The following is a 13,215-nucleotide window of genomic DNA, read 5'->3' on the forward strand; positions in this document are numbered from 1 at the left end:
CTAAGAATGAGATTATGAATACTGACATGGCAGCACTGCACCCTCTGGGAAGATCAGGAAAGACCACACTGCAAACCACCACGGAGGAGACCAAGCACAAGGCTGGAGGACAGCCTCCCCAACTGCCACCCACATGCCAGTGCAGGTGATGACAGCGTCACATCCCTTCCATCTTTTTCAGGTGGGTGGAAGGAAATAAGGGGGGGAAAAAACCCAAACGACCTTGCACAGACTAATTAATATTTAATTTACTGCAAAATGTACTTATTATTCCCACATAATTGGCCAACTGAACAGCTGTGACCACTAATGAATAGAGGGGGGACAAGATGCAGGGAAGGGAGGTGGGTAGGGGGAGCATGGGGGTGGTGCTGGCTCTGATCAGACCCTGCTACCTGCCTTTAATGTGCATAATAAGAAAACTTAAACAGCTTTGATTCTTTTTTCTTTTTAAGATCTAAACCCAGCCACGATGCCACTAATGGATGGAGTTTAGCTTGTTGCACTGTAATCGCCCTATTACTGATGCAACTTTAACAAGGGGGGAAAAGAGGACTGGGAAGATGGAATTTGCAAATAGGCTGTTGAATAACACTGCTGCTCAACACAGAGAAAACAGGCAAGTCCTGCTTATTGTGATTCCTTGCATAGATTGCCAATACCTGCGGCACTCAGCATCCCCGTCTCTATTGCTGCCTCTCGCTCTGTGATTGAACTATTGGCTCATTTAACTCTAAGGATGGGAAATATTTTTTCACTTGCAAATAGAAGTGGGGCCTGGCTGTGGCCCAGCACAGATTTTTAGATCAGTTTTTCTTGATGGCTTATTCTGTGGAGAGAGTTAATTTCGCCCCAGTGCAGAGTGCTTAAGTGGGATTTAAGTGGCACACGAATCTTTCACTGACCCCTTTGCACAAGGTGAAATCTACCCTGAGAGTCTCCCCTCCCTGGAGAGAGATGCTTAGCAGGATGTGGGGACACATCCTGATGCTTCAGCCTCTTAATCTGTTGCCAGGATCTGTCGTTTCACACACAGCCCTGACCTGCACTGTCACAGCTTCGGGGGGCAGGGAGGCACTTGTGCCTGTGCCCCAGGGTGCCTCTGTTGATGCACGAGGACATGTGCCTTCTTTGGGTGGAGGAGATGTGGAGGAGGATGGGGAAGGGATTGAATGCCTTTGTTTCTCCCTCTTTTTCGGTACCTGACCTGCCCAGAACCTTGCTGTTTCCTCTCACAGTGGCTACAATTGCTGCAGCCACTACTTTTCCCCCAGGAGGCCAAGAATACCAGGGCTGCCTTCCCCTTGCCCTGAGCCTCACCTCTCTTCTCGGCTGCATTCCCCACCCCGATTAAAGACATGGTGATAGATCCAAAGGCTTCTCCATCTTTACAATGGCACTGAGGCCTCGGGCCAAGTTCCTATCCCGCTGCCACGAGTGTAAATCCAAAGCTAATTTCATGAACTTCAGCGGTGCGAAAGCCAGATCAGCACTTGGCACCTCTGCGCCTCTCAGCATCCAAGGGTGTGGAGCGGCGGGCCGGAGACGTGCCGTCACGGCTGCCCGCTGCGCCTGCCCCGAGCCTGGCTCTTACCTCCGGCTAAAGCAAACAGCTCATCAGACGCGGTCCGTGGGGAGGCTGCGCTGTGGCAGGCAGCCATGGCACACAGCACAGCAGCAATGGCCTGGCAGGGCAGGGGCGTGAATCAGGACAGCAAAGAGGGGATGGAGCACAGGCACCCTGTGAGACCTTCGAGCAGCTGGAGGCAGTTCAAGGAAGGGTGGTGGGGAGGATCTGGTGTTGGCAGAGTTACACCTGCAGCTCAGAGTAATGAGGAGTGATGTCCCTGACCTTCTGTAAGCCCCATGGGTCTCTGTGAAGAGACTTTGTGCTGAAATGGTGGCCTAATACCTCTCCATCCCTCTGCAAGAGACTGGCACTGATGGCTTTACTACCAGGTAAGGACAAGAGTGAAGCAAATTGATGCATGCAGCTTTTGAGGGGGTGAACCTGCTCTGCACAGCCCTAGCATGGAGATGCACAGGAAAAAAGCAGGCTTGAGCTTGGGACCCTATGGACCAAATAGACCCCTATGGTTCCCTAAGGACCCATATGGACCCTATGAATCTCTATGGAACCTAGGGACCCTATAGACTACTATAGACTCTATGGATCCTATGCTCCCCTATGGAACCCATGGACCCTAAGGACTCTAAGGAACTCCTGCTCTACTTTCTGACTACATGCCGTGCATCATCCCCATAGTAAAACCATAATGTCAGCAGAAAACTATACACTAACTCAACAAATACTAACAGGTCCCCTTGGAGGCCTTAGAGGGCAGTGTGTCAGCATATGGTTGGATGTCCTAGCACTGAGGCAGTGTGTCAGCCAGAGAAGATCAAGACTGCAAGTGAGGAGCAGAGTGGGTGCAGTGGGGTTTGCAGGGAAGCCCTTTCTCCTTGCCTGTGTGGTGCCTGTTGCATGTTGCACCAGCTTGTATGGCTCTTCTCAGAGCATGTAATTTGACCAGAAATGCTTGGACTGAGCCAAGAGTGTCACTGCTACACCAGCCCTGTCACTGCTTTGTGAACCACAGCAAGGCTGCTGAGCTGCAGGCTTAGGCACCCTTCCCTTCCTAAGCTCTTCATCCCCATCTCTGCCCAATGCTCAGCAGTTTTCTGCGTATCTCTTGGGCTGCCCTGTTGGCTCCTTCTCCCCTCCACGCTCTTGTGCTGGCTGGACCAAGAAGCTAATCATTGCTAGAAAATGCTCCCCAAAACAACATTTCTGCCTTGCTCCTGTCCAGCAGATTTTGCAAAAATGCTTCCAAACATTAAAGGGAAAACACAATTTTGGTTGGGCTCTTGGAAAGCTGAGCTGGCCTTGGCCTCAAACCACTTGGTTTTCCCTGCTGGGTTTTCCCTGCATCAGAAAGGAGCTGGCTGTCAACTCACAGAGTTCTGTTTTCGAGTTTATTAAACCTGATCAGAGAGGAACTGTGTTTTTTGGTTCTACCTCAAGGCAGCACTCAGCCAGCCCTCAGCATCTGACAAGATAATAATTAACATGTATTTGATTAGTGCCTTGTATGTGGAGATGCTGATGCTTTGTAACCAGGATGGCTGCTGCTGAGAAATGGGTCAGCATTACCTCTATTTCCCAACAAAAATACTGCAAAGAGGACATTATGGTCTTGTGGCCATTACATGGCACAAGGACCTGAGAGAAGAGACTGTCAGTTTCATCTCATTTCCCCATGCTTTGAGCCCTCCTTCCTAGAAAGATCAATGCCCCCCTTGTCTGTCCAGTGTTTTGGCTCCCTCCTCTTTTCAGCCTTCTAGCTCAACAGGACCGGGACTGTGCACAGAGCCCTGATGTTATAATGGCCCTGTCTAAGGCAGCCTCATGGAAAACATAAATATCACTAAAAAGAATACAACAAAATAATAAAAGAATACAAATAATAAAAAATAATATAAACAATGAAAAGTCAGTCTCTGGCTCCCAGTCCTCTCGATGCCTGACCTGACTTCTGTCTTCCTTCCTGATAGCCAGCAGCAGATTCTAGATCAACTGCTGGCAGATAACCTCGACATTGGTGTTACAGCTTGGACACAGACACAAAAATCCAGCATAGGCAAAAAAAAAACCCCAACAAATCAACAAAACACCCTAGGGAATTAAAAAATCTGACCAGATAGGCACTATCGATGGAGAAATATAAATGCTGCTATTTCAGTGGAGGCTTCATGAGCCCTAAACCTGAGCTGCAAAGTGGATTGCTGGGTTCGATTTGTCAAACTGGGAGGCTGGCAAGTTTGGGCAGCTTCACAGACTGTGTTTTATGGAACCTTTCAGGAACCCTCAATAAAAAATGTATTAGATTAGTAATTTGAGTCTCAAATGACCAATTTGAAGCGATTGCTTTCTTATGATTTTTCTGAAAGTGCCTGTTTCATGAGAAATCGCTTGAAAAATCAGACAGAGTTTTTAGAGACAGTTGTAACAGCACACATGAGGCCTGGGCACAACGGGTTTGGAGAACATTCATTTAACTGACAACGGGAAAAAATCCCTCGTAATGCTTCCTTTGTTTTTTCCAGGTCTTCTGCATTACCATAATAAGAGCTGATTCTTAAATACTTCTCCAGAAAGGGAAGTGCCTTACTCCCCGCCCCATACTCAGGGGGGTAGAAGGGAGGTGGGGAAGGGAGACATGACATAGAATCATAGAATCATAGAATCAACCAGGTTGGAAGAGACCTCCAAGATCATCCAGTCCAACCTAGCACCCAGCCCTAGCCAGTCAACTAGACCATGGCACTAAGTGCCTCATCCAGTCTTCTCTTGAAGACCTCCAGGGACGGTGCCTCCACCACCTGGGCAGCCCATTCCAATGCCAATCACTCTCTCTGTGAAGAACTTCATCCTAACATGCAGCCTATACTTCCCCCGGCACAGCTTGAGACTGTGTCCCCTTGTTCTATTGCTGGTTGTCTGGGAGAAGAGGCCACCCCCCACCTGGCTACAGTGTCCCTTCAGGCAGTTTTAGACAGCAATGAGGTCCCTCCTGAGCCTCCTCTTCTCCAGGCTAAAAAACCCCAGCTCCCTCAGCCTCTCCTCATAGAGTTTGTGTTCCAGGCCCTTCACCAGCTTTGTTGCCCTTCTCTGGACATGCTCCAGCACCTCAACATCTCTCTTGAATCCCTTACCAAAGCGGGAATGGGAGCTCTGTGTTGGGTCTTCAGCAGATCTCAGTTCAGGTAGTTATGGCTCTGTCCCTGCAAAGTGGTTTTCTTCCCTTCTGCTCATCTCAGAACTCCTGTGGGATGTCTGCTATCACATCTGGGTGTGCCAGAGGGGCAAGGGGCTGACAGGCTCTTGACTGTGCTCAATATTTCACAATGCAGATCCATAGCATACATAGCTCACACGAAGCTGTGAGCTGTGTTTTGTTATTTCATTACTAAAAATACTTGATGAAACTGCTATTTAGGTACGAGACACATCGGGAATTGAGCGTAAGGTATGTCCCAAAGTCCTCTTCGACCTACATAATGCTACAACCCTGCTATCTTGTGATGATCATCTTCTTACAGAATCACAGAATGTCAGGGGCTGGAAGGGACCTTAAAAGCTCATCCAGTCCAACCCCCCTGCCAGAGCAGGATCTCCTATACCAGATCACACAGGAATGAGTTCAAGTGGGTTTGGAATATCTCCAGAGAGGGAGACTCCACAACCCCCCTGGGCAGTTCTGTCACCCTCACAGTGAAAAAATTCCTCCACATGTTGAAATGAAACTTCCTATGCCTCAGCTTCCACCCACTGCCCCTTCTCCTGTCATTTGGTATCACCAAGCAGAGCCTGGCTGCAGCCTCCTGGCACTCACCCTGCACATAAACATTGATGAGGTCACCTCTCAGTCTCCTCTTTTACAAGCTAAAGAGCCCCAGCTCCCTCAGTCTCTCCTCATAACAGAGATGTTCCATTCCCTTAACCATCTTTGTGGCTCTGTGCTGGACTCTCCTAAGCAGTTCTATGTTCCTCTTGAACTGGGGCGCTCAGAACTGGACACAGTACTCCAGACGTGACCCCACCAGAGCATAGTAGAGGGGCAGAAGAACCTCTCTCAACCTACTAACCACAGCCCTTCTAATACACCCCAGAGTGGCATTGCCCCTCCTGGCCACAAGAGCACATTGCTGGCTCATGGTCAACCTCCCATCAACTAGGACCCCAAATCCTTTTCCCCTTCACTGCCTTCCAGCAGATCAGTCCCCAGCCTATACTGATACCTGGGGTTGTTCTTTCTGGTGGTTCTTTCTTCTGAGGTGCAAGAATCTGCACTTGCCCTTGTTGGATTTCATTAAATTTCTTCCTGCCCAACCCTCCAGCCTGTCCAAATCTCCATCTCCTGGTCTCTATGCTTTAAAGACAGGCTCACAGCACGTATCCAAGCTTTCAGCCCTGACTACAGGGCTCACACCATGCCTTCTCTATTCATTTAAAGGAAAATGAGATATATCTATATCTGTATCTCTCTATATACACATACATATACATAATTTTATACATAATTATTTTATATATGTATATAATTATACATAGAATTCTTATATCACCACTCTGTTGCAGGGGCTGAAACTTGAAGAAGGGGAACAAACAAATAAATAAATAGTTCTGAGAGTCTTACTATAAACCTGTGAAAATTTACAGTCCTGAGAATGAATCTGCCCTGGGATATGGCTGCCTGGAATGTACTAAGTAATTACATGATGTAGCCCAATTGAGATTATTAGTCAGGGCTGGACTGGTGACATAGGAAAGAGTCAGAATTTGGGAGACAAGCAGCAGGAGGAGGAGGACTAACCTGCCACCCACATTTTTTTTTATCCTGTGTGGTAAACCCTGTCTTGGTAGTCCTTGACCTCCTTCTCTTTTCCCCATGCTCCCACTATGCCGCCTATTTCCCTCGGTTTCCCAGCCCAGTTTTGAAAGGAGACCTCACCTCCTTGTATGGAAAATAGAGAAACAAGCGTGAGGTTGCTGTGCCCCTGGTGCCCAGCACCCCCAGCCAATATGTGTGCAACCTGCATCCCTTTTGCCTTATCCTATCCCCTGGGAACACCTCAGGACAGCAGCTTCTTCCTGAGGCGCCTGGTCCACCATCCTCTATGTGTAACTGGGGAATGGCATCCCATTAGAGTGATCAGCTCTAACTGGGACATCTGGGCATGACACTAGCTCAGACTAAATTGACTCCCAGTAACAGCAAATAGCTTTTGTAAATACATAGCAACTGTGTATGCTTTGATTAGAGGTTAATGCCCAGGCAGCAGGACTGGGGCCATTTTAAGGTATCTCCAGGGGTGAAGTGACAGAGAAACCCCTCCAGCGTTTGTGATTTTTCAGCTGAGCAACTTCATTATGAATGCAAATGCAAAAAATCAGATCACTGAAATATCTTTATTCTTATTCTCCTTCTTTGCTCCTATTGAAGCAATATTTTTAAACAGACCTTTTTTTTTTTTTTTAAATAGGAAAATACCAAGTCAGTAGGTTTTGCATAAGCAGCAATTTGCAAAACTGCAAAGGTGACATTTTTGACATGAACATTTAACAAAAAATTAATATTTTGTCTCTTTAATAAATGGGTATTTGCAGGAGAGAATCCATTATAAAAAAAAGGAGCTAATGCAAGGTTCTCAAAGCCATTTTCATCAATTGCTATAAGATTTATATGTAAATATGTTAATGGTACTATTAATAATTTAATGGGGGCATGGCAAGCTGTGTTTACATAATAAATATGATTAAGTGTTTCCCTCGAATGAAGTTGCTGAACTGTCACGCTACCCCAGGTTATTATCAACATGGCTTTAAAATGTTAATCAGACAATCAGAAGAAAATAGTCCCCACCCCCGATAGACCATCCAAGTTGCTTTAAACACAGCTTCACCTCACTGCATTGGATGGTCCCAAATACCCTCCCATCATTGCTGCAGCATTCCCAGCAGAGGTGTGGAGATTTGCTAAACTCATGGATCATGTTTTACCTGATTTTGCTTTCACAAAGGGTGGACTAACACCATCCACTTGAATGGAATCACATCAGCTTTACTTGAGTGTAATTGAGAAGATAATCTGGTCTGAGATAATTAAGTCGCTGAATATTCTTATTGCTGCTTAAATTCACTGTGCATGGAGCTGGGAGAATTACAGTCTTTGGGTGGTGGGAACAAAGCAGTTACTGGAATGATGGGGGAGTCTGCAATCTCAAACAAACTCCTGCTTCCTGGACTTGATCCACTTGGAGCTGTAGGACCCTCCCTTGCTTCAACATTGCTGTCTCTAAATCACAGAATCACAGAAAAATCCAGGTTGGCAAAGACCCTCAGAATCACCAAGTCCAACCTATAACCCTACTCTACAACATTCACCTCAAATCATATCCCTAAGCACCAAATCCAAACGGCCCTTAAACACATTCAGGGTTGACTTCCACCACCTCCCTGGGCAGCTCATTCCAGTGCCTGACTCTGGGAAAAACTTTCCTAATATCTAACCTAAACCTACCCATTCTTAGCTTGGGGCCATTCCCCTTTATTCTGTCTCCAATTACCTGTGAGAAGAGACCAGCACCATGATTGCTGGAGCAGTTTTTTTGGCAGTTCAGACAAAGCAGCTCTGAAGCTGCACACCATAGAGGGGTTGTGAGTGCTGCTGTGGAGCTCCAGGCTAAGCCTCCACGCAACCACTCTGGCTTGCCCGCTAAGCCTGGCTTGTCTGCTTCCAGCAAAAGCCTTTTGCCTGAGCAGGCAAGGGAGAGAAAGGGTTAAGTTAACCACAGTGCAAGGCCAACCACGCTGAGGTGTCAAACTGTAATTTTATATTAGAGCCTGTAATAGTTACTAGAGTTTTACTACAATAACTACATGTCCAAGCAGAGTTTAATGAGAAAATCTATAGTTTTGCTAAGGTATTTTCTCTTAGTTTGCATAATTCTCTGAATGCAACCCAATAAAGCTTTTGACCTGAGATAATAAAAAGGTGATAAAAACGGGCTGTAAAACTCAGCGTATACATACATACATATATATATTAAACAGCCACTACAAAATCATGAGTCATTTCCACAAGGTAAGATGAAACAAAATTCCCCTGCAGATGCAACTAAATCAGTGGAGAACAAAACCAACTTAAACTGATAAATTTAACTCACAAGAAATCCCAGAATTGTAGGTCATGAAACTGATCCTGCCTGAGCTCAGCCTGGGTGCCTTAGGAACAGGATCTGCTCTGAGGAGGGCGGAGGGTTGGATGTGTCAGGCGTGTGGGCGGAGGCTGATGCCGCACATCATGGAGAGGGAATGGGAATTTTCCCGTGGGTGGGAGCAGCCCCTGGCTGAAGTTCTAATTCTCAGAGTTTAATTCATACACTGTGAATTAGAAATAGGAATAGTCTGAATCAGTGTACTGATTGGATGGATGGATGGATGGATGGATGGATGGATGGATGGATGGATGGATGGATGACTAAGTGTGGCATGGTAGGCTTTTCTCCCAAGGTCCTGAAAACAGGAGAGCAACTAATGAACAGTTTATTTCAATACTCAAATGATGGCTGCAGCACTCTGAGTTTCATTTAAGGAAAATTACATTTGTCTCATGCATTTCTAATTTACAAGCACTGCTCAGTGCTCTGCAGATGACAGATCTCCCTGTGTTAGTATCCTTTCCTCCTAGGTGGAAACATTGAGGCACAGCACAAGAAACCACACTCAGGGATGCAATGGAAGAGCTGGAAGACACAATTCTAAACTCTGCCTTGGACATGCTAAGAAACATATATGGGAAAATTGCTGGCTATTTAGAGCTCAAATCATAGAATCATACAATTATTTTGGGTGGAACAGACCTCTGAGATCATCAAGTGCCAGGTCACCACTAAACCATGTCCCTCAGCACCACATCCATAGGTATTTTAAGTCCCTCAAGGGATGGTAACTCCCACCACTTCCCTGAGCAGCCTGTTCAAGTGCTTGACAGTGGATAATTTTTTCCTAACATCTAACCTAAACCTGCTCTGACACAATTAGAGGCTATTTCCTATAGGAAATGATAGGAGCACCTGTGGGAAGGTTCCAGTCAAAGGCCACACATAGGCAGGCAGAAGGGAGCCTATTCAGCACCTCTGCTATCTAAGCATGGAGCAAAGCAAAGCTGAGAGTGCAGCTCAGGTGGAGTTTGCAGCTTCCAGCAGGAACGGTGTTGAGTTTAGAAATGGTCTGAGGGCTGCAACCTATGCAGAACGACCTTGGTGGCCAAGAGCTAGTCAGCTGCACTGGTTCATCCTGCACAACCCTTACACCAAGCTATTCCCATCAGCTAGGTTATTCTTTACAAATATGAGGTGCAGATTTACTTGTTGTCATCAGTGAGCTCTCAGGACCCTCCATCTAGTGAGAAACCCTGTGTCTAGCTCAGCAATGTCACAGTAACACTTATTTCCATGAAGACTTTACCAAGGAATATTCAGGTCTGGGACACAAGACTCCAGTTTCCCTGTCTCCCATTCTGACCTTGGTTAAACCTCTTCCTCTGCTCTCCTTAACTGTGTGGGTGTGATCATTGAGCTGGAACCCCCGCCGAATGTGGATTGGTGAAGGAGGGAGGAGGCTCCTTAGCTGAAAGGCACGCTAGAAGGACACATTAAATCATCACACACTCTCTGCATTTCCTCCTCCACCCTGCAGCTGGTTACGAGGAGGTTTGGATTGTAAATACAGCAGTAACTTTCTCCATAAAAGTCAGCCTCTTCTCTCTGCTGGAGCCATCAAGGCACAGCCCAGTGCTTGGGATCTAATAATAACAGCATCTTTCATTGCTATGGCTTCTCCTGCCCCGAAGGCTACCAAAGGGGCACTCTCCACACATTTGAATCTCATCCTAAACTGCACACACTTCCGGGGACGGGCAGGAAAAGTTATTTAGAGGAGAAATTCAGTGCAGGGCAGAGTGAGCTGCACTGCCTCCCATTTAGAACACGGTGCTGAACACGAAACAATATCTTGGAAATCTTTACATGCAAAAGCAGTTTTGCTTAGGATTCTGCCTTGTCCTGAAGATGGAAATGCTTCCTACGTTCCTATGCTGCAGTGCCTGCCTCGCACACGAAGCGTGGCTGGCAGCTGCCCTCCCAAGCTTTCTTCCTCACGAAAGGGTCCTGGTGCAGGGGAAGATACCTAGGCTGGGCTGTCACCTCAGGGAGAGCACTGGGAGGGAGGCGCATAGCGAGTCAGATGCGCCAGGTGCGTCTGCCCCGACCGGTGGCCCCTGAGGTTCATCTCCATTGGGTCCATCTCTCTGGCAAGCTCCTGGCTCTCTGTCACCCTGCCAGCTCCGGGCTGTCCCTCTCCCGATCCCCCATCAATCACTCACAACGGGGATGATGTGTTAATGTTTTTCCTATAGACAGACACATTATGTTTCCACACTGCCTCTGCACACGCCGTGTTTACACCCCTTCTCCCTCTGGGGAGTAAATCAAGCAAATTGATGCGAGCCATGATTAATTGTGTATCTCGGACCAATCTTTTACCGAGTCCCTCACACGAGCAGGTTGCTCCCCCCCGCTCCCTCCCCGCCGAACGGAGGAGAGGGGATGGCGGCACCGCTGGCTCCCTCTCGCACAGTTTGACGGATAGAGCCTGCCCGGGACGCAGCGAGATAAATTTGAAAGGCCTGCGCCGGGCTGTCAGCGTTAAAGATGATGAATGTGGGAGGTGAGGCGGGAGGGACCCGCCGAGCTCGGCGTAATGGATAGGGCTCCTCGGGAATGGATGCTCGCCCGGTGATTCTGCGTTAATCTCTGGGCTCCGCCGAGGTGCCGCCGACTGATAACAAGGAAATAGGAATGACAACAATTTTTAGCCGAGAGATTCTTCACAAAAATGCCAGCCTGCTGGAGGTCTGACAGGCCCTGATTGAATGGGAGTGAGGAGGGGGGAGCCTGCAAGCACCTCTTGACTAACATGCAAAAGATGGATCATTTCATTCCCCTGCCTGACCATCTACATTTATTATAATTTCCCTTAATTCTGCCTCGCTTAGATACCTGTCAGCACCGTTTCTCTTCTGAGGGCCAGCTGATGGGATCTGAGCAGGGCTGGAGTCTCCATCCCTCCTCCAGCATGGGAAGCGGGAGTATCCTTGCTGATGCAGGCAGCATCATGGTCATGGTTGCCATGCCCTTGGCTCACCTGGACAGAAGGGCAGATCACAGGACAGGCTTTGCTCCCCAGGGCAGGCTCACAGTGCAGCCCCACTGCTGCTGCCCGTGCTGGCACCTGTGTTCCTGTGCTTTCCATGCCTGCGAGCAGGACCCACAGTGGGATCTCTGCTGTCTCCTCTTATGGTGGCCGAGTGTTTTCTGCCTCCTCCAGCTAAGCCTTTCCAAATCACACCACAGTGATCACAAAGTTGGTCTCACACACCACATGTGCTTCTCTGAGGCTCAGACTTTTCTCATCACCGTGGGCACCACAGGTTGCCTCTGCCTGGAAAAGCCCCAGCTCCCCTCCTGCAGCCACGTGGGATCCCATAGATTTGCTCAGTGCAGCAAAATGCCTCCCTGCATCCCGCTTTGCCCAAGCAGCAGGAAACCCAGAGCTGAGGGAAGCAGAGTGAGGTCTCACCCAGCCAGAGCACAACAGAGTGGGATACTGGTGCTGCTGCAGAAGATTTAAGCCTTAGGGGGACTCTCTGTTGCTGACAGAAGGCATCCCACAGCCCTTTTTTAAGCTGTCTGGCAGAGCCTACCATGGCCAGAGCATCAGCACCACTTACTCCAGTGTGGAGCTACATCTTTGCCACATGCTAGCAACTCCTTGGCTGGCACCACAGTGGGGATGCAGAGGAACTGTAAGGCACATCTCTGCTCCTGAGTCGTGAATGCAGTAGGAGAAAGGAGCAACCTGAGATGTTACTGGGATGGGACAATGGTGCTGCTGCTCCCCCAGCATCTTCTGGGACAAATCTCTGGATCCAGTGTGGTTCCTGAGATACTTCTTGGCCAGCCAGATGATGTCTAGCCCACTAGTCATTGCCTGGGTCTCTGGACACCCTGGGGACAAGCTCACAGGGTGCTTGCTCAGATGAAGCTCCTAGGAAGGGATCCTTGGACAGCAGAAATATGCTGAGGTCCAGTAGATGCTGGCAGGAGAGTGGTATGGAGAGGACAAGGCTGTGAGGTAGCATCCCACCCTAGCACCTCCAGCCATCCTAGCTATGAGGAGAGGACAGAGCTTGATAAGCCCCAGCACTGCAGCAGTGGGTACTGATAACAGCCCCTCACCTAATATTTACAATTCAGAGATCACAATAGAGGGTTATAGCAGCGATGGGAAGGGAAGGGTGACAGCCTCTTTGGATCCAGATGCACCTCAGCAGAAGGAGAAACAGAACTCCTGAAGGGAGAGTTTCCAGACCTTCAAAGGCTGAACAGAGGAACCTAAAGGTGACAGCACAAGGTATAGCACTGACCAGAGTGAGGACAGCCCCAGCAAAGCCAGGTGGGGAGGCAAAGAAAGGTAGCAGCACAGCTAAAGTGCACCACGATTGCCTTGCAAAGGGCTGTGGTGGAGGGAAAACTCCTGGCACAACATCTGTCTTTACCTCCCATGTGCCTGGGCTGTCACCAGTGCAC

The 13,215-nt window shown here is 48.3% G+C and overlaps 1 protein-coding gene across 3 annotated transcripts in view; it reads right to left on the minus strand.

Annotated features, from left to right (window-relative positions):
* Positions 1 to 13,215, minus strand: part of RNF220 (ring finger protein 220) — a 244,999-nt gene that overhangs the window by 106,637 nt on the left and 125,147 nt on the right. The gene's annotated exons all lie outside the window — the stretch shown is intronic.

The sequence above is a fragment of the Pogoniulus pusillus genome, chromosome 8 (assembly GCF_015220805.1).
Source record: "Pogoniulus pusillus isolate bPogPus1 chromosome 8, bPogPus1.pri, whole genome shotgun sequence".
NCBI classification, from domain to species: domain Eukaryota; kingdom Metazoa; phylum Chordata; class Aves; order Piciformes; family Lybiidae; genus Pogoniulus; species Pogoniulus pusillus.